Raw genomic sequence first — 27,728 nt, 5'->3', positions numbered from 1 at the left:
ATGTAGTTTTAGGCACCAGGCCTGTTGGTGGATCAACTCTGCATTATAAAGATGCCTGCAAACATGACATGAAGGCTGGTAACATTAATCCCACTGTGTGGGAATCCCTTGCAGACGACCACAGTGACAGACAGTCAGGTTGTGTATCCACAGCAGTGACCAGAGAAGAAATGATCACTGGGAGGAGCACAGAGAGAAGAAATGCCATGGCGCAAACTGGACACCTTCATTTGCCCCAGCTGTAACATAACATGTCTCTCCCATATTGGTCTGTAAAGCCACAGCAGGTGCTGTAATTTTCAGTGGTTTCACTTTATCACTGATGGCACACTCCTCCATCCATTGGATGCCAACGCTGTCATGTGTCTTATAATAATAAATGAACAAAACCCACCTGTGTTGTTTTCAACTTCCTTCTGCCCTTGGCTCTACTGCACCTGGTCCCTCAGTGGTGTAGCATGGAGAGAGCCCACAGGGGCAGTTGCCCCAGGCACAACAATTTTAGGGCACAAAATTTCAACATCTGGGGCTGCCTCAATACAGCTGTGCACTTCCATTGCTGGGCTCCATTGAAAACGGCTTCTCCAAGCAAACCAGGAAGCGGCCTTTCCAGACAATGGAACAACTCTTCTTTTCTTAGCTCTGCAACTGCAATCTCCTGGGTGATACGGATGCCGTTAGGCAGTTGAATGTGCATGTGTACTCTATCCATTTCCCTCCCTTTCACCCCATCCCCTCTGCACAGCCCCGGGCACTGGCAACCTACGCTATGCCACTGCCCACAATAGACAACATCTACATATTTGGAGGGGGATTCCTTTTCTTTTGTCCCCCTTCTTTAATTATATTGTAACAGACAACAGGAGACTTTTCTTTCAACTTTCTTTTATGCCTCAGAAAACATGAGTGCAGAAAACAGGAAAGTGCTTCATGAATATGGAATTGTTTATAGCATCAAACCAACTTTATTTAAGTTTTGCAGGGCTCAGTCCGTGATCTCTTCCTCTCGCCTCAAGCCAGAGGAAGTGAGTGTTGCTCTTAATTAGTTCCTGGTTCATTCCAGGAAGCTCAACACACCCAGGTTGCAGCTTCTGGCTCTTTGATATTGTTACAACAAGCAACTGCTGCTCTCGCAGTTTGAAACATTTCTGGCAGTGTCACAGCTGGGTTGCAAATGGTGCATCATATAGAAAGATGATCTGATGTGCCCACAGAAACCCCCCAAGCTATTGTGCAACACTTTGTTGATACTAGAGGATGGTAGGAATTACAAATGCCTGGAAGATCAGTCCTGAATTCTATAACATCTTGGTATCAGAGAAAAATGAGAAGTGAAGCAGGATCTCATATGCAATAGTGTCTCATACAGTTGGGTATCCTGATGAAGATTGTTTTCTAATCATGCTGTGGGTTCACATCAAGTGAAAATGAGTAACGGCCTGTGCAGATCTTCCACATTTAACATGAGGAAGGTCTGGGATTGTGCACAAAGAGCTTGCATTTGTGCCCCCTGCCCCTGTCCTTGGACACAGTAAGAGCTCACATGTTCAGGCAAATGCATGAACAGGCTTGACTTCTGCTGGTTTTTTTTGGTCTTAGGGCAGGCAAATTGGAAGGTCATCTCGCACAGTGAAGACTTTCCTTCACACTCACAATAGAAAAAGATATGTGGCAACTCTTGTTTGTAGTCTCCGTTCAGTCTTCTTGCAATTATAAAATGAGATAACTCTATAACTATCCCACCTTAAACATATTGATGGAAGGGCAGGATACAAATGTATTAATTTGCTTCATATCTCACCAGAAATCTGCTGCATTTCAGCATCTGTGACCAGCTTTTTTTGCTAGGAAGGATATCCCCTCTTACATTTTCTTGGCTCTAGAAACCTGGACATGCATCAGGAAAAGAAAACAACCTATATACTCTTTAGGTGTGAGAATTCAACCCGATTATCTGCAGGGTCTTTTTCTGCATTCTGCAAGATATGGTGAAGATGGCACTTGCGCAAGTTCTTCACTGTCTAATATGGAATTTGGTGGTTGTATAAAATCTTCCCCTGGAAAACTGAGACGTCATTTTAAGATTTATTCCACATGGGAGAGAATGTATTCTTAGCAGTATATATTATTTGTCACCACTGGCAAGCTGGCAAGACTAGAAGGTAATACGGTTTCACCAAAGAACAAGAATATTCTGAGCTTGGGAGAAAAGTGGAGCGATTCTGGATAGGTTACAGAGTACCCAAGAGATGGATATTTATTATACTATTTTAAATATATATATTTATGTCCCAAGTTTATTTTTCAATGTTGAAAAAAAATCCAGGCTTCAGGCATAGAATACAAATTGCTAAAAGTTGGCCAATGGAAGGGTCCTTTGATGTTTCTCCTGCAAGGTAACTGACAACAGGTGGAGACCCCCCCATTGCAGTTTATATCATCTCTTCCTAATACAAAAGAAACAGAAGACAGAAGCCTTCAGATCAAGAAGAAAGAGCTTAGCTATTTTTGCATTCAGCAGGACTGAAGGTTTCATATTGTGGTTCCAAATAAAGATATCCAGTTGGAAATCCATGACTAGCTTTTCTGCTTTCATTCACTTAGGGGGAAGAAACATTAGGCCTGGGGGCCAAAAGTGACTTCCAAACCTTTCTATCTGGTCCTCAGTACACCCCCCAGACTTGGGGGGTATTGTTACTATTTGTTACTGTTATGCATTTTTGGGTTTTTTTTAAATTGCAAACTGCCCTGTGATCCTCGGATGAATAGAGGCATAGAAATTTGATAAATAAAATAATAAATGAACAAACCCTATTCCAGACTCCCAAGTGTCCCTGTTTTCTAGGGATAGTCCTGGATTTACAGAAGCTGTCCCAGTTTCTGATTTGATCCCAGAATGCCCTGCTTTTCTTTAGGATGTCTCTATTTTCACTGGAGAAATGCTATCCATCTCAAGGACTAAAGTTACTCAAGAATATTGCGGATCATTACTCAACGATAATGTGAACAAAGGTAATCTGTTCTGAGGAAATGTGCGTGGATAGCTAGCACAAGATAAACTGTATGTAGTGTAGAATATGCATAGAATAGCAGCATACAAATGTTAATGTCCTAAGCCTTTAAGATAGCAGATAAAGTACAATCCATGCACTAATCAAATTAAGATGAGATTTTGCTCTTTCAAAACAAAGAAACATTACACTGCAGAAAGGTACAAACTGTATGGATAATTTATGTAAATTGTGGATTCAAATTAATTCAATTGTTTTGTTCTTTTTGAGAAAGCCTTATTCTATCTTTTTTTTTTAAAAAAAGTGGATTTCTTTTATTCTGTAGCACAAAAACAGGGGTGGAGAACCTGCGTCTCGCCAGATGTTGATGAGTGACAACTTCCATCAACCCCCGCCCATTGGCCATGCTGACACGGATGGATGGGAGGTGGAATCGAACAACATCTGCTAACTCCAGTGAGAGAACAAAAGTGAAATCTCATTACTAATTCATTCTAGGAAAATGAGATAGAACTGTTTTAGGAAGCAATCTGTGGAATCTAGGAGTACAGTGGTTTGAATTGTTGATATACTGTGCAATACATTTCAGATTATATGCATAACGGGTGCAATTATGAAACTCACACTTTATCTTTTTGCTGCAGTGTTTCAGGGAATATTGAGTTTTATTCATTGCCTTATGGCATGGTTGCATTCAGTAATGAAATTGCTACTAGTCACTATGAAATGTCCTTTTTATACAAGGATTGCAACATTACATTTGGTATACGCAAGTCCCACCCTCATTCCTCACACTGTTTAAAGACTAAAGAACCCAAAAACTAGATGGACAAGGCCAACTTAATGAACTTTTTCTTCCATTTAATGAGTTGTGTGCATTTGTGTGTGTGTGTATATATATATATATATATATATATATATATATATATATATATATGCAGGTTTTGGTGTCTTCGGGTGTCTTCCCGTGTAAGAGTCGGGGTGTCTGTGCGACGTTTCGACGAGGTCTCACTCGTCATCTTCAGGCTGGTGCTTTCGGCTTCTTGTTACTGGAACAGAGCAGAATCTGGTGTTTGAGTTCCTATAAATACTGTTGAGGGGTGTGGTGTATAGCCTCCAACGTTCTGGGCAGAGAGGAAGTTCCTAGATTAGTGTGCCTCTTCTTCTTTTGTTCCTTAATTACTTGAGGGATATCTTGAGTGATTTCATGAGTGATATTCTGAATACCACTGGGTGGGTCATTAAGTGTAGATTAGTTGCTAAAGCTTTTGTGTCTTGACCTCTTGAGCTTGTGAAGAGTTTTTCTGAGAAGATGGCTGTGCTGCATTTAGTTGTGCTCTGGCTTGGCTTCGTGTATAGGGGCGAGCTGTGGTTTTGTGCCTTGTGCCAGCCAGATCTGTGTAGGGATTGCAGGGGGGTGCAGCATCCGGAGGTGCCACTATAGTTTGGCTACTGGATGGAGTCTGTAATATGTCTGTGGAGAGGGTCTGGGTTTGGGTCTGGTGTGGTTGATTGGTGACGGCGTTCTGTGTGCCTCTGGTTCTGGTGTCGGTTTTTGTGGGGAGGGCTAATTTCCAGATGTCTGGCAGGCGGGACGTGTCGTCACGCTTGTTCATGTTGTGAGGGTGTTTCTCTATCTCGATGGCTTCCATGATTATTCTCTTGTGGTGATGTTCCATGTTAAAGAGCAATTTGGAATCTGCAAAATTAATTTCGTGTCCTGTATCTTTCATGTGTTGGAAAAGAGAGGAAGTTTTTTCTTCTTTTTTGACGGCATTCTTGTGTTCTGCGATACGTGCATTTATTCGTCTGTTTGTTTGTCCAATGTACGTGGCTGGGCAGACTTTGCAGGGTATTTCATAGACCCCTTGGTTTTCCAGCTGGATTTTGTCTTTTGGGTTTCTGAGGATATTGGCTATTTTTTGGTTGGTGCAGAAGGCTGTTTTGATATTGTGTTTATGGAGGATTTTGCTGATTTTGTCTGTAGTGCCCTTGATATAAGGAAGGAGGGCCATGCCATTGTTTTCTTCTGTGTCTTGGTTTTTGGGGGGTGTTTCTTTTTGGATTAGCTTCGTAACCCTGTTTTTCTGGTATCCATTGGCGATTAACACATTTGAGAGATTCTGTAACTCAGTTGTCAAGTGGTCTTTGTCAGCCAGGCGTTTGGTTCTGGAGATGAGAGTCTTGGCTACGGAGTTTATTTGTGCAGGGTGGTGGTGTGATTGTGCATGTAAGTAGCGGTTGGTGTGTGTTTTTTTCCGGTAGATAGTGTGTCCTAGGGAGCCATCAGGTTTTTTGTAGATTAGGACGTCAAGAAAGGGCAGTTGGTTGTTGTCTTCTATTTCCATAGTGAATTGTATTTTGGGGTGTAGGCTGTTGAGATGTGTGAGGAAGCTATCTAGTTTTTCTTTCCCGTGTGGCCAAATTACAAAGGTGTCGTCAACATATCTGAGCCAAAGTTTGGGTTTGTGTTCTGACTTGTCTAAAGCATTGGTTTCAAAGTGTTCCATGTACAAATTTGCGATGACCGGTGAGAGGGGTGATCCCATAGGTGCTCCTTCTATCTGTTTGTATCTTTGTCCATTGTGGATGAAGTACGTGTTGGTTAGGCAGTGGTTGGTCAGGTCCAGGATGTATTTGGGGGGGTTGTATTTGTTTTGAATGGCTGTCAAGGCTTCATTAATGGGCACTTGAGTGAAGAGAGATACAACATCGAAGCTCACAAGTAGGTCATCGGGATGTAGGTATTGCTTCTTTATTGTTTCTATGAACTGGAAGGAGTTAGTAACGTGTGAAGCGATGGATTCTGCATAGGGCTGAAGTTGTTTAGCGAGAAATTTAGCGAGATTTTGTAGAGGTGAGCCTATGGAGCTGACTATTGGTCTGAGTGGTGTTCCTTCTTTGTGTATCTTGGGGAGACCGTAGAGTTTGGGGCATCTGGAAGATTTTTCTCTGGGGATGATTCTTAGCTGGATTTCTTCACTGATAGGAGATGCTTTTATTTTGGATTTGGTGGTTTTTTCCAGATAGGTGGTGGGATCTGTTTTTATAGGTTGGTAGGTAGGGTCTTGGAGTAGATTTGATAGTTTTGCTTGGTAGTCCGATGTGTTCATCACAACAGTGGCGTTGCCTTTGTCTGCTGGGAGAATGATTATGTTGTTGTCTTTCCTCAGGTTGGTGAGTGCTTTCTGTTCTTCTTTGTGTAAATTGCTTCTGGGTGGTTTGCTGGAGCAAAGGATGTTGGTGACTTCAAGTCTGATTTTATTGGCTTCATCTGGGTCGATTTTGGTCAGGCTAGCTTCGACTCCGCATATGATGTTTTCCGTGGGGATGCGTCTGGGGGCGACTGCAAAGTTGAAACCTTTGGAGAGTACTTTGGTTTCAGTTGGGGTGAGGATCCTGTCTGATATGTTATGTACTGTTTGTTTCATGGGTTGTTGTGGAGGGTGGCTGGGTTTCTGGCGTTTCTCTAGTTTGTAGAGTTTGTTGGTGTGTCTGTCTGTCTTGTGTGAGGTCTCAGTTTCAGCTCTCCAGACGGCTAGTTGTTTGCATTTGTCCCAGAGTGCAGGGTGGATTTTGTTACATAGTTTGAGGTGAAGAGTGAGCAGATCTTTGTTGGTTTGGTTTAGTAGGTATCTTTTCTTATGTATTTCGTTTCTGATTAGGGATAGTTCAGTTCGTTTCAGGATCCTTTCGGATCCCAGATTCTGCTCTGTTCCAGTAACAAGAAGCCGAAAGCACCAGCCTGAAGATGACGAGTGAGACCTCGTCGAAACGTCGCACAGACACCCCGACTCTTACACGGGAAGACACCCGAAGACACCAAAACCTGCATTCCTGTACCCGTGAAAATCTACGAAAGCAAATATCTCACCTCTACGGGGAGGAAACCTTCCAGCTGACAAGAACCTACGAGAAACTAGAAATCCGAAGAGCCACCATCTTATGTGATCTCCTGTTCCTACGCAACTGCCGAGACAACAACTTAACTCCCACATGCTTCCAACTTAAATTCCACTCTAAAACCCCAGCTACCGAAAGGATCCTGAAACGAACTGAACTATCCCTAATCAGAAACGAAATACATAAGAAAAGATACCTACTAAACCAAACCAACAAAGATCTGCTCACTCTTCACCTCAAACTATGTAACAAAATCCACCCTGCACTCTGGGACAAATGCAAACAACTAGCCGTCTGGAGAGCTGAAACTGAGACCTCACACAAGACAGACAGACACACCAACAAACTCTACAAACTAGAGAAACGCCAGAAACCCAGCCACCCTCCACAACAACCCATGAAACAAACAGTACATAACATATCAGACAGGATCCTCACCCCAACTGAAACCAAAGTACTCTCCAAAGGTTTCAACTTTGCAGTCGCCCCCAGACGCATCCCCACGGAAAACATCATATGCGGAGTCGAAGCTAGCCTGACCAAAATCGACCCAGATGAAGCCAATAAAATCAGACTTGAAGTCACCAACATCCTTTGCTCCAGCAAACCACCCAGAAGCAATTTACACAAAGAAGAACAGAAAGCACTCACCAACCTGAGGAAAGACAACAACATAATCATTCTCCCAGCAGACAAAGGCAACGCCACTGTTGTGATGAACACATCGGACTACCAAGCAAAACTATCAAATCTACTCCAAGACCCTACCTACCAACCTATAAAAACAGATCCCACCACCTATCTGGAAAAAACCACCAAATCCAAAATAAAAGCCTCTCCTATCAGTGAAGAAATCCAGCTAAGAATCATCCCCAGAGAAAAATCTTCCAGATGCCCCAAACTCTACGGTCTCCCCAAGATACACAAAGAAGGAACACCACTCAGACCAATAGTCAGCTCCATAGGCTCACCTCTACAAAATCTCGCTAAATTTCTCGCTAAACAACTTCAGCCCTATGCAGAATCCATCGCTTCACACGTTACTAACTCCTTCCAGTTCATAGAAACAATAAAGAAGCAATACCTACATCCCGATGACCTACTTGTGAGCTTCGATGTTGTATCTCTCTTCACTCAAGTGCCCATTAATGAAGCCTTGACAGCCATTCAAAACAAATACAACCCCCCCAAATACATCCTGGACCTGACCAACCACTGCCTAACCAACACGTACTTCATCCACAATGGACAAAGATACAAACAGATAGAAGGAGCACCTATGGGATCACCCCTCTCACCGGTCATCGCAAATTTGTACATGGAACACTTTGAAACCAATGCTTTAGACAAGTCAGAACACAAACCCAAACTTTGGCTCAGATATGTTGACGACACCTTTGTAATTTGGCCACACGGGAAAGAAAAACTAGATAGCTTCCTCACACATCTCAACAGCCTACACCCCAAAATACAATTCACTATGGAAATAGAAGACAACAACCAACTGCCCTTTCTTGACGTCCTAATCTACAAAAAACCTGATGGCTCCCTAGGACACACTATCTACCGGAAAAAAACACACACCAACCGCTACTTACATGCACAATCACACCACCACCCTGCACAAATAAACTCCGTAGCCAAGACTCTCATCTCCAGAACCAAACGCCTGGCTGACAAAGACCACTTGACAACTGAGTTACAGAATCTCTCAAATGTGTTAATCGCCAATGGATACCAGAAAAACAGGGTTACGAAGCTAATCCAAAAAGAAACACCCCCCAAAAACCAAGACACAGAAGAAAACAATGGCATGGCCCTCCTTCCTTATATCAAGGGCACTACAGACAAAATCAGCAAAATCCTCCATAAACACAATATCAAAACAGCCTTCTGCACCAACCAAAAAATAGCCAATATCCTCAGAAACCCAAAAGACAAAATCCAGCTGGAAAACCAAGGGGTCTATGAAATACCCTGCAAAGTCTGCCCAGCCACGTACATTGGACAAACAAACAGACGAATAAATGCACGTATCGCAGAACACAAGAATGCCGTCAAAAAAGAAGAAAAAACTTCCTCTCTTTTCCAACACATGAAAGATACAGGACACGAAATTAATTTTGCAGATTCCAAATTGCTCTTTAACATGGAACATCACCACAAGAGAATAATCATGGAAGCCATCGAGATAGAGAAACACCCTCACAACATGAACAAGCGTGACGACACGTCCCGCCTGCCAGACATCTGGAAATTAGCCCTCCCCACAAAAACCGACACCAGAACCAGAGGCACACAGAACGCCGTCACCAATCAACCACACCAGACCCAAACCCAGACCCTCTCCACAGACATATTACAGACTCCATCCAGTAGCCAAACTATAGTGGCACCTCCGGATGCTGCACCCCCCTGCAATCCCTACACAGATCTGGCTGGCACAAGGCACAAAACCACAGCTCGCCCCTATACACGAAGCCAAGCCAGAGCACAACTAAATGCAGCACAGCCATCTTCTCAGAAAAACTCTTCACAAGCTCAAGAGGTCAAGACACAAAAGCTTTAGCAACTAATCTACACTTAATGACCCACCCAGTGGTATTCAGAATATCACTCATGAAATCACTCAAGATATCCCTCAAGTAATTAAGGAACAAAAGAAGAAGAGGCACACTAATCTAGGAACTTCCTCTCTGCCCAGAACGTTGGAGGCTATACACCACACCCCTCAACAGTATTTATAGGAACTCAAACACCAGATTCTGCTCTGTTCCAGTAACAAGAAGCCGAAAGCACCAGCCTGAAGATGACGAGTGAGACCTCGTCGAAACGTCGCACAGACACCCCGACTCTTACACGGGAAGACACCCGAAGACACCAAAACCTGCATTCCTGTACCCGTGAAAATCTACGAAAGCAAATATATATATTTGCCCAACTCTTACACGGGAAGACACCCGAAGACACCAAAACCTGCATATATATATATATATATATATATATATATATAGATATAGATATAGATATAGATATAGATATAGATATATATACTGATTGCAATACCAATGCATGTGAAACCTTCAGTGGCACATACAGACTCCTGCCATTAGTTATAAAGGAAGAGGCATTTAACACAAAAGAAAGTCTTCAGTAGATAATTTTCTAAGTCACTCATTCCTTGTGTTATTTTAGTCGGCCCCTAATGATATGTTGACGACATTTATTGGAATATAAGCAAAAGCTGCTGTACTCAGCACCAGACTAACCATCTGACTGGTTCAATATTGCCCACCCCAGGGGTATGGGACTTCCAGCCAGGGGGTCCAATTTGGCCAATTAGGCAATTTCCCCAAGGCCACACCCACCTGTCAATCAGCTGGCACCACTGGGTTCCTGCTGGGAACTGGTACAATGACAAAGGAGCAGGATTTCACTCCCTTCTCATCAGCTGATGAGTAGAGAGTTCAGTCCTTCTGGGTACTGCTTTGCCAACACATATGCTGCAGGGAACATGCTGTAGGAGCAGAGAGCAGGAATGAAGTCTCCACTTATCAGCTGATGAGTGGTCTTAAACCAGGGAACACTGTGGATCAGATACTGGCTTCCTTGGCTATTGTGACTGTTGCTCAAAGGAGGCAATTAAATATAATTTCAGCTGCACATCACAGCCCATATCCTCCTGGCTTGGGAAATAAGAGGACCAATCTGATGGCCTGGCTGGCTGCTATAAGACTCCCAGATTTGCTCCCTTCCTCCTACACTGGGAAACTTGTAGCTGAAAGAGTCTACCAAGTCTTCCCACCATTTCACCATACCACTGGGCTTCATCCTTTCTGATTTCTGCCTGCAGCCTGCCTACATACATCCTACCCGAGGTAATTGCTCACATTTGCCCTGAGTGTCTGGCAATATTATATTTTTGATTCAGATTTGCAGCTAGGTGCATAGAGAATTTGGGGAGCTTTGGTAACCATAAAAATCCAGCCAACAAGAAACATTAAACTCAGCTCTAGAAATGATACATTTCCACAAGAGAAAATATATCTGAAACTGAATCACCACAGCAAGGCCATGAGGTTCAAGTGTTGTTGTTTTTAGCAGCATATAATTACTTGCAGAATGATCTGCGCTCTCTATTTTTTCCTATTTTCTGCCAGTGTGCCATTGCTAACTGAAACTGGTATAGTATGATCGGCTGATGTTTTAAAATACATATCATGATTGCATATGCAATAACCAGTTGTGACTTGCAATACAATTTACACAGTTCGGTTGTTCACCTTTATGTGTGAGAGAAGCTTCCTACGAACAGCTCCCGATATATCTAATGAAGCCTTTCAAATTATTGCTTTGCATCTTCTCCTTTTTTACTGTGATGCCTCTGAACAACTACTGCAGCAAAACAAGTGAAATCCTAAATATAATGATCACAAAGTATATTTCGTTTAAAACAATGGTACTGAAATACCATAGACATATTAAGAATGTGACATAGACATATTAAGAATGTGACTGGCAATCAAAAGCAAATTAGAATGTAATCAGGAATTAATGGTGTTAATCAAGTGCATTAGTTCAAATATTTTCCTCAGAAAGGAAAATTACAATGAAGCAACAGAAGGAAGCCCTACTGAGCTCAATGGGCCCTACTCCTAGGTAAATGTGCATGGGAATGCAGCATTAAATTCCACATAATGTCAATAAGTAGCTACTTTCATCCTTGACATTTTAAAACTGGACACATATTAGCAATAGACTCTACTTGACAAATTAATACAACTGATGATCCAAAATGGCAGTTAGAATGGAAAACAAATCTAGAATGTTCTGTTTCTGTATAAAGAATGGCGTCAGGCTGAACTTATTACAAGAACGGATCAATAGGGCACTTAATACTCCACTTTTTGCCAGTCTATCTCATAAAACAGCTAACAGAAATAGAAGAGCTACATAGGAACAGAGTAAAAATAAGAAAAATGGGAAGACCTCTGGATGGAGGCTAATAAGAGAGGCCATTAAATAGATATATAAAACCATGAAGAATATTGAGAAGGTCAGGCTGGCACTTCCACTTTCCTTTATCCAATAAAGAGCAAGGTGACATTCTATGAATCTGAAAAGTGTTAATAGAAGAGTACTGTGGAACTCATGGCTACATAGATAAGGTGCAGGGAACCCTGGTTTTCCTCCAAGTGTTGCTGAACTACAATTCCCATCCGTCCCAGGAGGCATGGTCAAGGGCCAGGGATGATGGGAGTTGTGCTTCAGCAACATCTGGGGAGCCAAACGTTGCCCCCACATCATTTCAGCCAGGTGTTTACTTCTGCCTGTTATCTATTGATTCCAATGTACATACGGAGTGTGTGCCCATGGGTGGACATGTTCTGTTTGGGAATATCTTCATTTACAGCCCAACAAGGAGAATGTAACTGTTTGGCTGTGATAGTTTCTGTTTATTGTGGCCTTGAAGGCCACTTTGAATGCAAGGTTGGCATTTGTGTCTGCTACCAGTGCTGAATGGTTATTTATTGGCAGTTGGGATTGTGTGGCACCACGTGTTGTGATTATATAGTTGGAACTGGGTGTACAGAAGTAGTTATATAACCTTCAAAGTAACAGTCTCCTCTGGTAGAGATCCGGGCTCCTCTCAGCTACAGTTCCCAGGGTGGTATAACAATAAATTTCTCTTCCCAAGGAACTCTGGGAATTGCAGCTCTCTGAGGGGAATTGGGGTTTCTTAACAACTCTCAGCAGGGTGCTTTGAGGGAAGGCATGACTATTTAAAGTGGTAGGATACTACTTTTTAAAATGAAAGAACTTTGCTTCAGGATGAGAACAGAAATCGTGCTCCAGCGGTGTGGCAGCAGCAGGAGGTCCCATTAGCTAAAGTGGTGCTTCAGGTTAAGAACAGTTTCAGGTTAAGAACGGACCTCCAGAATGAATTAAGTACTTAACCCGAGGTACCACTGTACAGTACAAAAGAAACTAATCTAGGTATGATACTAGATCCGTTGTTCAGCCCAGACACTGAGGTCCAGCACCGAGGGCCTTCTGGCAGTTCCCTCACTGCAAAAAGCAAGGTTACAGGGAACCAGGCAGAGGGCCTTCTCGGCAGTGGTGCCCACCCTGTGGAACACCCTCCCATCAGATGTCAAGGAAATAAACAACTATCTGACTTTTAGAAGACATCTGAAGGCCCTTTGGGGCAATTGACTTTTTCTGTGGGATACTTTGCCCAGGGAGGCTCATGTCCTGCAAATATTAGACTGGAGATATTTCAGGCTGGAGATATTTAAGCAGAGGCTGGAGAGGCGTCTGCTCGGGAGGTTGTAGTTGTAGCTTGCATTGCAGGCATTGCACTAAGTTGTTGCACGCAACCACCGCCAAGGTAGCTTTCAGTTCTGTGATTCTGTCCTGACCAGCATGGTGATGTGAGAAGAAGCAGACACAATGTGACAGATGAACATTATACCATGAGATGGGGGAAACCATATATATATATATATATATATATATATATATATATATATATATATATATGCTTTCGTAGATTTTCACGGGTACAGGAATGCAGGTTTTGGTGTCTTCGGGTGTCTTCCCGTGTAAGAGTCGGGGTGTCTGTGCGACGTTTCGACGAGGTCTCACTCGTCATCTTCAGGCTGGTGCTTTCGGCTTCTTGTTACTGGAACAGAGCAGAGTCTGGTGTTTGAGTTCCTATAAATACTGTTGAGGGGTGTGGTGTATAGCCTCCAACGTTCTGGGCAGAGAGGAAGTTCCTAGATTAGTGTGCCTTTTCTTCTTTTGTTCCTTAATTACTTGAGGGATATCTTGGGTGATTTCATGAGTGATATTCTGAATATCACTGGGTGGGTCATTAAGTGTAGATTAGTTGCTAAAGCTTTCGTGTCTTGACCTCTTGAGCTTGTGAAGAGTTTTTTCTGAGAAGATGGCTGTGCTGCATTTAGTTGTGCTCTGGCTTGGCTTCGTGTATAGGGGCGAGCTATGGTTTTGTGCCTTGTGCCAGCCAGATCTGTGTAGGGATTGCAGGGGGGTGCAGCATCCGGAGGTGCCACTATAGTTTGGCTACTGGATGGAGTCTGTAATATGTCTGTGGAGAGGGTCTGGGTTTGGGTCTGGTGTGGTTGATTGGTGACGGCGTTCTGTGTGCCTCTGGTTCTGGTGTCGGTTTTTGTGGGGAGGGCTAATTTCCAGATGTCTGGCAGGCGGGACGTGTCGTCACGCTTGTTCATGTTGTGAGGGTGTTTCTCTATCTCGATGGCTTCCATGATTATTCTCTTGTGGTGATGTTCCATGTTAAAGAGCAATTTGGAATCTGCAAAATTAATTTCGTGTCCTGTTTCTTTCATGTGTTGGAAAAGAGAGGAAGTTTTTTCTTCTTTTTTGACGGCATTCTTGTGTTCTGCGATACGTGCATTTATTCGTCTGTTTGTTTGTCCAATGTACGTGGCTGGGCAGACTTTGCAGGGTATTTCATAGACCCCTTGGTTTTCCAGCTGGATTTTGTCTTTTGGGTTTCTGAGGATATTGGCTATTTTTTGGTTGGTGCAGAAGGCTGTTTTGATATTGTGTTTATGGAGGATTTTGCTGATTTTGTCTGTAGTGCCCTTGATATAAGGAAGGAGGGCCATGCCATTGTTTTCTTCTGTGTCTTGGTTTTTGGGGGGTGTTTCTTTTTGGATTAGCTTCGTAACCCTGTTTTTCTGGTATCCATTGGCGATTAACACATTTGAGAGATTCTGTAACTCAGTTGTCAAGTGGTCTTTGTCAGCCAGGCGTTTGGTTCTGGAGATGAGAGTCTTGGCTACGGAGTTTATTTGTGCAGGGTGGTGGTGTGATTGTGCATGTAAGTAGCGGTTGGTGTGTGTTTTTTTCCGGTAGATAGTGTGTCCTAGGGAGCCATCAGGTTTTTTGTAGATTAGGACGTCAAGAAAGGGGAGTTGGTTGTTGTCTTCTATTTCCATAGTGAATTGTATTTTGGGGTGTAGGCTGTTGAGATGTGTGAGGAAGCTATCTAGTTTTTCTTTCCCGTGTGGCCAAATTACAAAGGTGTCGTCAACATATCTGAGCCAAAGTTTGGGTTTGTGTTCTGACTTGTCTAAAGCATTGGTTTCAAAGTGTTCCATGTACAAATTTGCGATGACCGGTGAGAGGGGTGATCCCATAGGTGCTCCTTCTATCTGTTTGTATCTTTGTCCATTGTGGATGAAGTACGTGTTGGTTAGGCAGTGGTTGGTTAGACACCCCGACTCTTACACGGGAAGACACCCGAAGACACCAAAACCTGCATTCCTGTACCCGTGAAAATCTACGAAAGCATATATATATATATATATATATATATATATGGAAGTTATTCAATGAATTATTACATTTTTACATCTATAAGATGCCCCATGTATAAGACGCCCACTATTTTGGGGGACTCCAATTTAAGAAAGAAATCGTATATATTTTTTACTATCTGTGTATAAGACGCCCCCAAATTTTTGACATTATTTTTTTAGGGAAAAAACCTAGCCTTATACACAGAAAAATACGGTAAGTTTTGCTATTACAGTCATAACTGATCTTTGCACACAGCAATTGCTGGTGGCAGAATTCCTCTGAATAACTGGAATAGTCCAAGATTCATTTGAAGGCCATCAACTCCTCCCAGCTGGTCATTGAATCAGGAAGAAATCTCCAGAAAATCTTAAACATTCAGTGCTGTCTATTCTACATTTTAATTCAATTGTTTCTTCTGCTTAAAATATGTGCTTCCTAGCTTCAAAAAATAAAAAGTTATGTAGGGAAAACACAACACAAAGGTATTTGTCTACCTTATAATTTACCTATATATTTAATATTCTGCCTGTCTTCTAAGACAAGGAAGTAACTAATACCAACATAAAAGCAAAGTGAAAACAGCAACAATCAAACAACAATAATATAAATGGTAACATTCGATAATCAGTCAATTCCAAGGGCCTCCCACATAAATAATGTATTGGTCAGGCAGTGGAAGATGCTGAACAATGGCTCTGGTGGGCTACCGTGCATGATATCCTTCTGAGCTATCTAGCTGGGAGGAGTATAAGTAATGTTCCATTCTTTTGAGAAAGGCATTTGGGGGATACCAAATTGTGGAGACCACAATACTCTCCAGGCTAAACATACCCTAAACCATTCTTTTAATGCTTACAGACATAACAAGTTTGGTATGGCATGGGACAAGGATTTTCCTGTCAGCCAGCCCATTCACTGGCTGATCCCAGGTTAAGCCCACATGATGTTCCTGTTAGTCATGCCCATTAATTTCAGTGGTTCTACTCTGAGTAGGATTAGCTTTGGGTACAGCTGGATGTGAATGTCATAACAGGAGATGCTTTGGCTTTGTGGGTGGAGGAAACCTTGTGTAGAACATGCAAGGAAGCTCGTTCAGTGACTCAGACAGCTTCGCCAAGTCTTAGCCTTTCAAGCAAGGCTTTCCAAACTTTTCATGCTGGTGAGACACATTTTAGACATGCATTATTTTGCGACACAGTAATTCAGTTTTACTCGCAAACTGGAGGTTAAACTAACCCCGTTCCAGCCCTGGGAGGAGCTTTCGCGTAACACACCTACACACTGCAGCTGACACACTAACGTGTTGTGACACACAGTTTGGAAAGCTCTGACTTACTGACTGCAACCCAGCTCTTGAAGTAAAATCTGAAATACTTGACAGAAATTTGCCCCCTAAGTTGTGAGTCAGGGGTGGAGGTTGTTCTGCATAACCCAAGGATCTGATTTTTCTGAGCTCTAAATCAGGATAGGTCTTTATATTTGCTAGATGCAGATGTTCATGGCCCAGGAGTCATTTGCATGCATTTTGTCCTCCATTTTCCTGGGTTATGCTCTTTATACTTGTGTGTCTGTGGGTGGGGAGTGAGGTTAGGAATGTTTATTGCATTGAACTTCTTTTGTGTTTTCTTCTTCGACTGGAACAAGTTTCCCCAAAACAAAGGATTCTCAAGCCTAGCTATCTGCAAAGAACATGGATTTAGAGTTGCAATTATTTACCCTGGAAGCCTTCCTATGTGATTTACCCTTGAGGGAGCAGACTCCTATGATCTCTCTAAGTGTGCAATCAAACTATTGTGTGCACACTCCAAGATAAAATGGCTTAAGCATAATTTCCATGCCTGCCTTTTTGGAGAGATTATTTGGCAAATAGTTTTATTGTAATGAATAAATTAACAAAAATAAATCTTTATCTCCCTAGGCAATATGTGATGGGCAAAGGAGAAAATCAAATGACGAAGTTAGTGACTTGTTTATAAAACATTTACCCATGTGTGGAATTCTTGGGTTTTGTCTTATGAGGCTCAACTTCCTAGAGTATAGCAGTTAGGTTTAAAAGAGTAGATTGTTGTAAAAATGTTTAATATTTGTCTCTGATCATGGATTACTCAGGCAGGGAGGTTTAAAGGAAGACATACAAGAATATTTTGACAAGATTTTTCTTTTATGTTCATAGATTCTGTACCTCCTCCCCCATCTGTTCCTCTGTCTACAAGGAGAGAAGATTTCTAAAGAGAGAAGGGAGTTATCTTAAATGAAGTCTTTTGTTGCTCTTTGAAACAGCAATTTAGAAAACAAGAAATACCCTCATTTTTGGGAGTAGTGTCTTTGTTTACTAAATTTCACAGAGCCTTTCAAGTGAACTATAGGGTCACAGAGCACTTAATACTGTGAATCCTTTGGGATTGGTGGAACTGTAACATCATCTGCCCAGCAAATAGGAAAGTGCATTAGGAATTGCTTTGTTTGTTCATCTGAAACAACCTAAATAACATTTAATTCAATTGAAATAAGAAAATTGTAATGCAGAAGGGTCAAACTCTGGTGCAAATATTTATAGGCTGCTTCTTAGGGTCAAGCTTTCCCAAGACATCTTTTGCTAACAGATGCCTGCAGATGCTGACATGATGCTCAGCGCCATGGTTCCCTCTGAGCACTCTGATTCAGACTAATTGGTAGAGGCCATTGAGGGTGAATGACTGGAATGGGAGGAAGGGAAGGGGATGAGACTATGCACTAGAGGCCCCTTGACAAAGCCCCTCTCCCAATGAGCGGAGTATTATCTCTCCTCAATATGTAGAGAACCAGATTCTAACTGCTGCTGCCATATATTTGTATTGTGCTGTTAACCAATGCCTTTAAAATACTAGTAGCTGTGGTAGATTAGACACGGTACAAAAGCAAGCCAGACACACTTTGTAAGTAAATAGAAATGATGAAATATTCTCCAATTATTATTAAATAGAAAAGTAAAACAAGGTAAATACTATCCTTTGGTTACCTGTTAACGATTTATGCTTGCTTTTACAAGGTTGTTGTTATTATAACTGGCTGTTGTTTGCAAATATAGGAACTTACATGAGACTCAATGGTGAAGCACAATTCCTATCCATGCTTAACTTGGTTGCCAATTACCCATAGCAACCAGTAAGTTCTCACCACTGCGATGCAAAAAAGGCCTTGGGCTGGTTCTCCTATAAGTCAGGTTTGCAGGCATTCTCGCTCTGGTCAGCTCCAGGAGGTCCTTGCTGAACTCTCCCTGACTGCTCACAGTTCTTTAATTTGCTTAAGCTGGTGGTTCAGCTCTTTGGATGCAGAAGGTACTCCCAGGCTTTCCTCAACCACCTCTTGCCTGTCTTCCTTCAGCTTCTGCTTCAACTCTAGACTCCTACGCTCTGCTTTCTCTCCCAGTTTCTTCTTCTGGTCAGCAATCTCAGACTCTCACACGCTCCCTAAGCTGTGCTAGAACTAGCCTATTTATGTTCCAACCAGCCTACCCTTCAGCCAATAAGATTTGATTGGTATACAGACCACACTTTCTGTCCAGTGAGTCACCAAGAGTTTCTATCTAGCAAGCCAATCAGAAGAGCAATTTTACAATCCTGTAACTCAGCATTAAAAGAAGCCAGCTTACCCGCAGTTGGCTTTATGCTGCTAAGTAACAATCAGCTGCCAACCACGAATGGATACTCAATTCTTCACATACACAGCAAACTCTTATAAGTGGTATTTAAACCAAACATTGTCCCAATTAAGCACATTTTATAATGTGATTGCTCCTCAGTGTGTGTGTGGGGGTGGGGTGGGGGGGTGGGGGTGGGGGAAGGAACCTACTGTAGGTGGTATGACACATAGGCACAGAAAGAAGAAGAAGAAGAAGAAGAAGAAGAAGAAGAAGAAGAGGAGGAGGAGGAGGAGGAGTTTGGATTTGATATAGCGTGTTCTCACTAAAAGAGAGCACGTGTTGCGGATGGGGCCGAACAAAACTCCACTTGGTTGCCAGGCAGTATTAGATTCAAGGGGCCTGGAGCAGATTGGAGGATGGTGTTACTGGGGTAAATTTGATGTTGCCAATTTAGGGGTGGGATCAGTGGTTATTTAAGCAAGGTCCACAGCTTTCTCTTTCTCTTTCGCTGTGGACATCGGATCACATGGAGCACTTGGACTGTCTGGAGGACAGTGATGCAAACTTCTCATTGTCTGGTTACATTTCTTTATTTCCCCCTTCTTTTAATCCTCTTTAGTCCCTTAAATAATTTAATTCCCCTTTTTCCTGTTCAATTTCCCACCCCACCCCTTACCCTGCCCTGTGGGAAGATTCTCCCTGTATCTGTGGCTTGCCTTTCTTTCGCAAAAAGGTTTCCCCCATTTCTCCTGTTGTAAATTGTGGGGCTAGTCAGGGCTGTTCCCAGCTTAGCTGGAATCACTTTCGTTTACAGCACCCCCGAAGGTTGGCTTTATTTGGGTGTTTATTTGGTATTTATTTGGCCAAATTTTAATCTAGCCTTGGGCGGGAGCACTATTTTGAGTTCCTTTAATATTGCTATGAGACTAAGATTCTCAAGAGCAGAGGCATGGAGCCCTATTTGGCCTGGGCATAACTTCCGAGCCTAAGTATGCTACAGGTAGCAGTTAATTGTTAAGTCTCTGACCTCTCTATAAGAATGTACCTGCTTGCAGGCTCAGTTGCTGCTAATGTATATCAGAGGGCGGCAGAGGCTCTCTGTGCCTCCAATGACTATGAGCACTCTGTATATGCTCTTGAACTATGCTGTTTCTGAACAAGTTTATTTTCTTTAAGTTTGTTTTGCCCTGATAGTGGCGACTGCCATTTTAGAGGCGAGCCATTGTGGTTTAGTGGCTAAAGTGTAGGACTAGGACCTGGGAGACAGGGTTCATATCCCCCTCTTAGCCATTGTTATAACAAAACAAAACAAACTGCTCCTTTTGGGCTATTCTGTTGCTGGGTAGTTCGGTCCATAAAAGAACTTTGGGTTTCTTGAAGGGGTGCTTCCCTCTAAAAGGGCAAGCAGGGGTACCTGGACAAGCTGTGGGCTGCTTCAACTCTGCTATTTCACTGGAAACATTTATGCCTGGCCTGGCAGGTGATCCTAGGGCTTTGCCCTAGAATTCGATGGCCTGGAAGCGTTTCCGGCCTGAATAGTGTCCCCATGTGGTCCATGAAGCATTGGTTTCACCAGTTCCTTACATTGTTTAGTTTTTGCGGACTATGACTGGGCTTTTGCAAATGCCTCAAGAGCTTGCCTCTCCTGCAGGGGATGACTTGTGGACGCCCCAGGTGTCTTCTTCCAGAAGAAAGCATCTTCGAAGGCTGCAATCCAGGAGGAGGGCAAAGAGGAGCAGGGATCATGATTCAGACATCACCTTGGACCTCTACAGGGGTCAGGGTGAGGCTGTCCCGGGTCTTTAGGGATCATCCTGGATAACTCAGCTGGTCAGCGCATAGTGCCGGTAATGCCTAGGTTGCAGGATTGGTCCCTATATGGGACAGCTGCATGCTCCCCCATTGCTCTACCTGGACACTTAGGTCCAGTGTCGAGGGCCTTTTGGTGGTTCCCTCACTGCGAGGGATGTAACAGGCGCCACGTTTGCAATATGCAAGCGGGAGAAAGCACCTTTGTGTGCCCGCACTGCAGTTTGCTCTGTGCGTTACAGGGCACAGCGCTGCACGGGCTGCATTTGCATTGCATTGCGTGAGAGATTTGCATTTGCATTGCACAGAGGTTGTGCGCATTGCACAGAGGGTGTGAGTGCATTGCACAGAGGGTGTGTGTGCATTGCACAGAGTGTGTGTGCATTGCACGGAGGGTGTAGTGGCATTTGCACAGAGTGTGTGTGGTTTGGTTTTTTTTTTTGCATTGCACAGAGAGTGCATTGCACGGAGTGTGTAGTTGCATTGAACAGAGGGTGTGTGCAGTGCACAGAGTGTGTAGTTGCATTGCATGGAGGGTAGTTGCATTGCACAGAGTGGGTAGTTGCATTGCATGGAGGGTAGTTGCATTGCATGGAGTGCGTTTTTGCATTGCACGGAGTGCGTTTTTGCATTGCACGGAGTGTGTAGTTGCATTGAACGGAGTGTGTAGTTGCATTGCATGAAGTGTGTAGTTGCATTGCATGGAGTGTGTAGTTGCATTGCACAGAGTGGGTAGTTGCATTGCATGGAGGGTAGTTGCATTGCATGGAGTGCGTTTTTGCATTGCACGGAGTGGTTTTTTTTGCACTGAGTGTGTAGTTGCATTGAACGGAGTGTGTAGCTGCATCGCACGGAGTATAGTTGCATTGCATGGATTGTGTGAGCACCGCACGGAGTGTGTTTTTGCATTGCACAGTGTGTGTCTGAAAAGGAAGCTGGCACGGCGGCAGTTTTGTCAGGACTTTTTTAGCGGTTCTGGCCAGCGTCGGCCCTGTAAATTTACGTATTATGATGGCAGCACAAGATGCCCCCTGCCCAAGCAGGGCTGGAAGCTGGCAAGCAATACCTCAATACTTTTTGCCCATATTCCCATTTTATTTAGGGATCCAGTTGGATATCGTTGCTAAAACATACCACTTGCCTATGGAGAAGCTGTCTGCCTTGAAGGAAGTTATTTTGTAATACTTCCTCTGTAGCAAGTGATGCTTCATCAGATCCGATCTTGCTGGGTCACTTAATTAATCTTGCATGCAGAGTGGTTGCCCCAGGCCGCCCCTTCCCTTCCCACTAGGCCAGGCTGCCTGCGGCCTGAGGTCCCCTTACCTTTCTCATGCAATGGGATCTCATGCAATGGCTGCAATTCCTATATGTATGCAATAGTAGTTGGCCATGGCAGGATACTTGCACAGGGATTTTTCAGGTTCATGCTGATGCTGCTGGATCTTTGCCCTTTGGTTTTTTATTTCAGGGGCTGCTGGTGTGCAAAGCCATGGCCTCAAGCCCGGTATGGTGAGGCAATCATGTGACCTAACTTTTGAGTTTTCCCCATTGTAGTAGCAGTTCACATGTGGCCCGAGGAGTTCAGTGACCATCGGATCTGCTTTTGGTCTGATAACCAGGTAGTGGTGAGCGTCTTGGCTAAACAGTTCTCACGCTCCAGCAGAGTCTCCGCCCCTCCGCTCATGCTTTTGAGCTGCACCGCTTAAGGTTTATTATTGTGCTTTCTGCTCTCCTGATTACGGGATCCTCTAATGATGTCTCTGACACTCTATCCCATTTTCAGATGGAGCGCTTCAGATCCTGGGCTCCAGACTCAGCTATTGCCAGACTTTTCCAGACCACCTGTGGCATTTTGACAACAATTAGTAATTACAGAGAGCAGCAGCTTCCATTTCCCCTTCTGCTTTTAGCTCTTATGGGAAGGCCTGGATGGATTTCTTAGCCTTAAGCTGGCAGTCCTCGGCCATTCAGATGAACTGGCCCCCATCCTCTGAGCAGATCCTGCAGTATTTGGTCCACCTGCCGCAGATTGGGCGTCCTGTTATAACTATAAGAATTCAGTCCGCTGCAATGTCTGTTATACTGAAGCTTTATTTTTCAGAGACCCTTGCATAAAGTTTGTAATGTGCAGGGCCTTGGAAGGTTGGAATAGGCTCCAACCTCATAGGACAGTGGGCAGGAAGTCGGTCAATTTTACCTAGGCAGGATCTGCAACAAGTTAAAACTTGTCTGCTGGTAAAAGATCAAGGCGAGACTCCTTTCAGTATTCCATTGCATTTTGGGCACTGAGGGTTGGGGAAATGGTTGTTGGAGCCAGCACAGGGCTGAGAGTCTGGAGGCTTATTGCTTCAGGACTTTTCCTTATCTGCTTTGGAGCTTGTCATTAGAGTTGGGAACTCTAAAACAGACTTAGTGGGCAGGAGTGCCACAATCAGGCTTCCCATTACAGATGAGGAGGGCCCTTGCACGGTTATGGATACCAGAAAAAATTGGCTTTTCATTCCCCTGGGGGCTGGCCCACTCCTAGTGCATGAAAATGGGTTCCCGTTAGCCAGGCATTAATGTGCTTACGCCGTGCACCAGTTATTACGGCCTGCGGCTTGCCTACCACTGAACACGCCTCATTCCTTCCGAATAGGGCTGCTGCAACGGCTGCACACTGGGGGCCTGTCTGTAGACAGGATTGTGAATACACGGGTCATTGGAAGTCTGACGCTGACAAGGGTTATATCAGGAAGTGTCACAATGATGTCTGTGCTGATGCTTGTCTGTTATTTCCTTTTCTCATAGGAGCAGTGGTGCACATTTGGGCCACAGCATTGTACACTGGGCTGGCAAGCGCGCTGACAAGTCTGGACTGGGGCGCCATCTCAGTCTTCCTGCCCATGTGGACATATACTGGATGTCCAGATGGGGAATGCTTTGGGAGGAGGTCCTTCCTTTGGTGCGGTCGAGTGTGACCTGTGCAGGTCCTCCCGCAGGGCTGGTGGTACAGCTGGGCGAGAATGATTTGCTGTCTTCCTCCAGCATAAGTTTGCATTCCTGCATGCAAGAGGGCTTGGATTGAGTTGATGGCAGCTCTCCCTGGACTCAAAATAATTTAAGGCATTTGGTTCAAGGTGGTCTGGAGGGGGGGTTGGAGCACCTGTCCCCTCCAATGCGCAAAGATATTCCATTAAAGGAAACCATGGATTTGCCATGCTTTGTCAACCCCTTTCGAGGGGTAGGGCCACGCAAGAGTCCCTGGGAGCATTTGGGGTGAGCTTGAGTCTGATCCTGGTTCATTGCTCCCCCACGCTGTTTACTTGTACTGACGATATGGTGGGGCCCAGTCGTCAGTGCTGCCCTGCTGAGGTCAGGTGCAGCTAGTCGGGAACCAATGCCTAGACAAACTACCACCGAGCAGGCCAGAAAGCATGTTAATATGGCGGTGGAAAATAAAATAAATAAAGTAAATCAAATAAAATAAAATAACATATAAAATAAAATAACAAATAAAATAAAATAGGTCCTTGCTTTAGGTGGTTCTGTGATATTGCACCCTGCTATTTTCTTCAAGACTGTTCCCCTCTTTGGGGCAGATGGGGGGTGCATCTTTCCCCTATGGGGAACGACACCTGGCGGGATGCGATTGCCTTGGGATTCATTGCTCCCCCACAATGTTGCTGGTACTGACGATATGGTGGGGCCCAGTCGTCAGTGCTGCCCTGCTGAGGTCAGGTGCAGCTAGTCAGGAACCAGTGCCTAGACAAACTACCACCAAAGAGGCCGGGAAGCATGTTAATAAGGAAGTGTAAAATAAAATAAAATAAAATAAAATAATAATTAAAATAATAAAGTAAAATAGGCTTTGCTTCAGGTGGTTCCATGATTTTGCACCCTGTGATTACCTTCAAGGCTGCTGCCAGCTTTAGGGTGAATATTTCCCCTATAGGGAACGACACCTGGTTGGCTATGGTTGCTTTGGGATTGAAGGAAGGGTTGCATTTGTGAGTGGTTTGGCGGTGAGCTAAGGCTCTGTGGCGGTTAGGCATTGGTTAAATTGGTTGGTGGAGGGGTATGGATTGGCTGTGCCTGCCCCTCCAATGCTGCTGCTGCTGGGAATTCCGTTAAAGGAATTCTGGGGCTTACCATCCCTTCGTCCAAACCCTTGGAGCAGGGTGCGGGCCGTGTAAGTTCCCAAGGAACAAGCAGGGAATAGCTGAGGGTCTGTGTCGCAGTCCCAGCTGTCCCTGGTCTTGTTCCTCCACACGCTGACTCACGGGAGTCAGCGCTGTCCCCAAGGCGGGGGGGACAGATAGTCATAACCAATGCCTAAGCAACCACTCTCAATTTGTATGAAAATAAAGTTGTGGCCAAAAGTATGCCAAAAACCTTAAACAAAAATTATGTGTGATGTGTGAGTTATTGGGGTAGGGGTTTTGGGGGACCTCAGCACGCAAAGCGTGTTCTCACTAAAAGAGAGCACGTGTTGCGGATGGGGCCGAACAAAACTCCACTTGGTTGCCAGGCAGTATTAGATTCAAGGGGCCTGGAGCAGATTGGAGGATGGTGTTACTGGGGTAAATTTGATGTTGCCAATTTAGGGGTGGGATCAGTGGTTATTTAAGCAAGGTCCACAGCTTTCTCTTTCTCTTTCGCTGTGGACATCGGATCTCCCGCCCGCCCTCCCTTGCTTGGGCTTGCGCCTTGACCTTGCTCTGCCTGTCATGGGGTCGTTCGCCTTGGTGCGGGGGCCCAGTAGGAATTTTTCCAATTGGCTGATTAGTGTGTGCCTTTTGGGTTTTGCCTACTGCTTAGCAAATCGTCACAACTTGTAAGGTTGGCGGTTAGGCATTGGTTAAATTGGTTGGTGGAGGGGTATGGATTGGCTGTGCCTGCCCCTCCAATGCTGCTGCTGCTGGGAATTCCGTTAAAGGAATTCTGGGGCTTACCATCCCTTCGTCCAAACCCTTGGAGCAGGGTGCGGGCCGTGTAAGTTCCCAAGGAACAAGCAGGGAATAGCTGAGGGTCTGTGTCGCAGTCCCAGCTGTCCCTGGTCTTGTTCCTCCACACGCTGACTCACGGGAGTCAGCGCTGTCCCCAAGGCGGGGGGGACAGATAGTCATAACCAATGCCTAAGCAACCACTCTCAATTTGTATGAAAATAAAGTTGTGGCCAAAAGTATGCCAAAAACCTTAAACAAAAATTATGTGTGATGTGTGAGTTATTGGGGTAGGGGTTTTGGGGGACCTCAGCACGCAACCCGCTTTATCACTACCCTAAGGAGTCTCAAAGTGGCTAACAATCTCCTTTCCCTTCCTCCCCCATAACAAACACTCTGTGAGGTGAGTAGGGCTGAGAGACTTCAGAGAAGTGTGACTAGGGCAAGTTCACCCAGCAGCTGCATATGGAGGAGCGTAGAAGCGAACCCGGTTCCCCAGATTACGAGTCCACCGCTCTTAACCACCACACCGTGCTGGCTCTCAGATAACTGACTATACATGCAAATTCTGGTGAGGACTAGTTTGCAAACTCCTAAAATAGAATTTCAAGCCTTTTAAACTAGAAGCTGCTCATGTCAAGTCTGCCAAACCTTACCTATCGTGGTTAATATAAATCAGTTTATCGCAGCGACAATAAAACAGACCTGTCATAATGAAGTTAATAGCAGGAGATAGCAGTAAAAAATAGCTGACAGCTGGCCTGACTTCAAAGTACTCGTTTATACCTATTTCGAACATACAGTCATGATTTTATACTTTATTTAGCTCCTCTGGAAATATATTTCTAGCCTAAATGTAGGTTCTCATGAGAAAACCCAGTGGTTGTACCATAATGTTCCATATTGCATAGCTGTCAACTGACTGAACAATTTTAGTTGATTAATCACCTGCTATTTGACCCATTAACTGAACACTTAATTACATTTAAGAATATTTGCATATTGCCCAACAATGCCCTTTTGAGACAATGAAGGTATGAGAGAACTTTCAGTATAATAAGCAAAAACTACTAGCTGCTTGTAAGAACAGAACCAACGTTCAATACTTTTGATTCATTCCATATTATAGTAATAACACCAGTACCAAAAGTAGGTACAAAAATACCCTCAGCTCTCTGCCTTGCTGATGAAAATTGCCCCCTCCAATTAATCAACTTCACTGATTAAATTGATTAAAACTTGCAGACATAATAAACACAATGCAAGGTGCAAATCTGCTGTTTAATTAAAAGCAAAAGAGAGAGTCTTGAAACAAGCAAATACTCTTTCTTTGCCACAGCTGTTAAATTAAGGTAGCAAGAACTCTATATTCTATATTGCAAACCAGATGGAGAAGATTGGGATGAAAGGGTAGAGCACATGGTCTCTAGATCAGTGGTACGGGACCTCTTTGCTGGCCTGTCCAAGGAAATTGCCTCATACAGCTAAAGAGCCCTTTTGTTTCACACCAATGAAAAGAAAGACCAGGTGTCCAGGTTCAATAGCAGACAAGGTCCTGACTACCATTTTTTGGCAGGCAGCAAATATTTGGATGGAAGAAGGGAAGCCCAGTGGCTTCCTGCAGCAACTGAGCACAGGAGATCTTGGAGATTCATTGTGGTGTTAGTGCTACATTTTCATACCACCCCCCCCCCCATCATCTTCAGAACACTAACCTTTTAATTCTTATTTTTACATTTATTCCAGATTTTCTCTTACGGTGGAAAGTTACCGTACTTAAAAACTACTGGCCATGCATCTACAGTCATCACTTGGTTGCAAACTTGTTACTGCATTCTTTTTCTTGGGTGCTCTCTCATGGGTGTGGTGATGTTTCAATAGGTGGTCTGTACTACCCCATTCCCAGATTCTATTTGCCCTTCATCGGAACACAACCTTGCCATTTTGTTTCTGCCAACCACAAGAATACAAGTGTGCTAATTTCCATTACCTGCAGCATTTTGAAAGCATGCTGGAAGTTCAGCAACACAGCTTGGAGGTGCTATCCTGTCAAGACCTTAGCACATCTGGAGGGAAGGTATCTTGGTGAATTTAAATGCAGCACCTACA

At 43.9% G+C, this 27,728-nt stretch overlaps 1 long non-coding RNA gene across 1 annotated transcript; it reads right to left on the bottom strand.

The window, feature by feature from the left end:
• Positions 1-608: 608 nt before the first annotated feature.
• On the bottom strand, positions 609-27,728 carry LOC309514404. Its single transcript, XR_014211968.1, has 3 exons — positions 27,610-27,728; positions 11,198-11,309; positions 609-2,447 (listed from the first exon to the last, which is right to left on the bottom strand). It is a non-coding gene; the product is annotated as an uncharacterized lncRNA (long non-coding RNA).

The sequence above is a fragment of the Podarcis vaucheri genome (genome assembly GCF_965113315.1).
Source record: "Podarcis vaucheri genome assembly, chromosome: 11".
Taxonomy (NCBI): domain Eukaryota; kingdom Metazoa; phylum Chordata; class Lepidosauria; order Squamata; family Lacertidae; genus Podarcis; species Podarcis vaucheri.
This window is presented reverse-complemented; position numbering and strand designations above follow the sequence as displayed.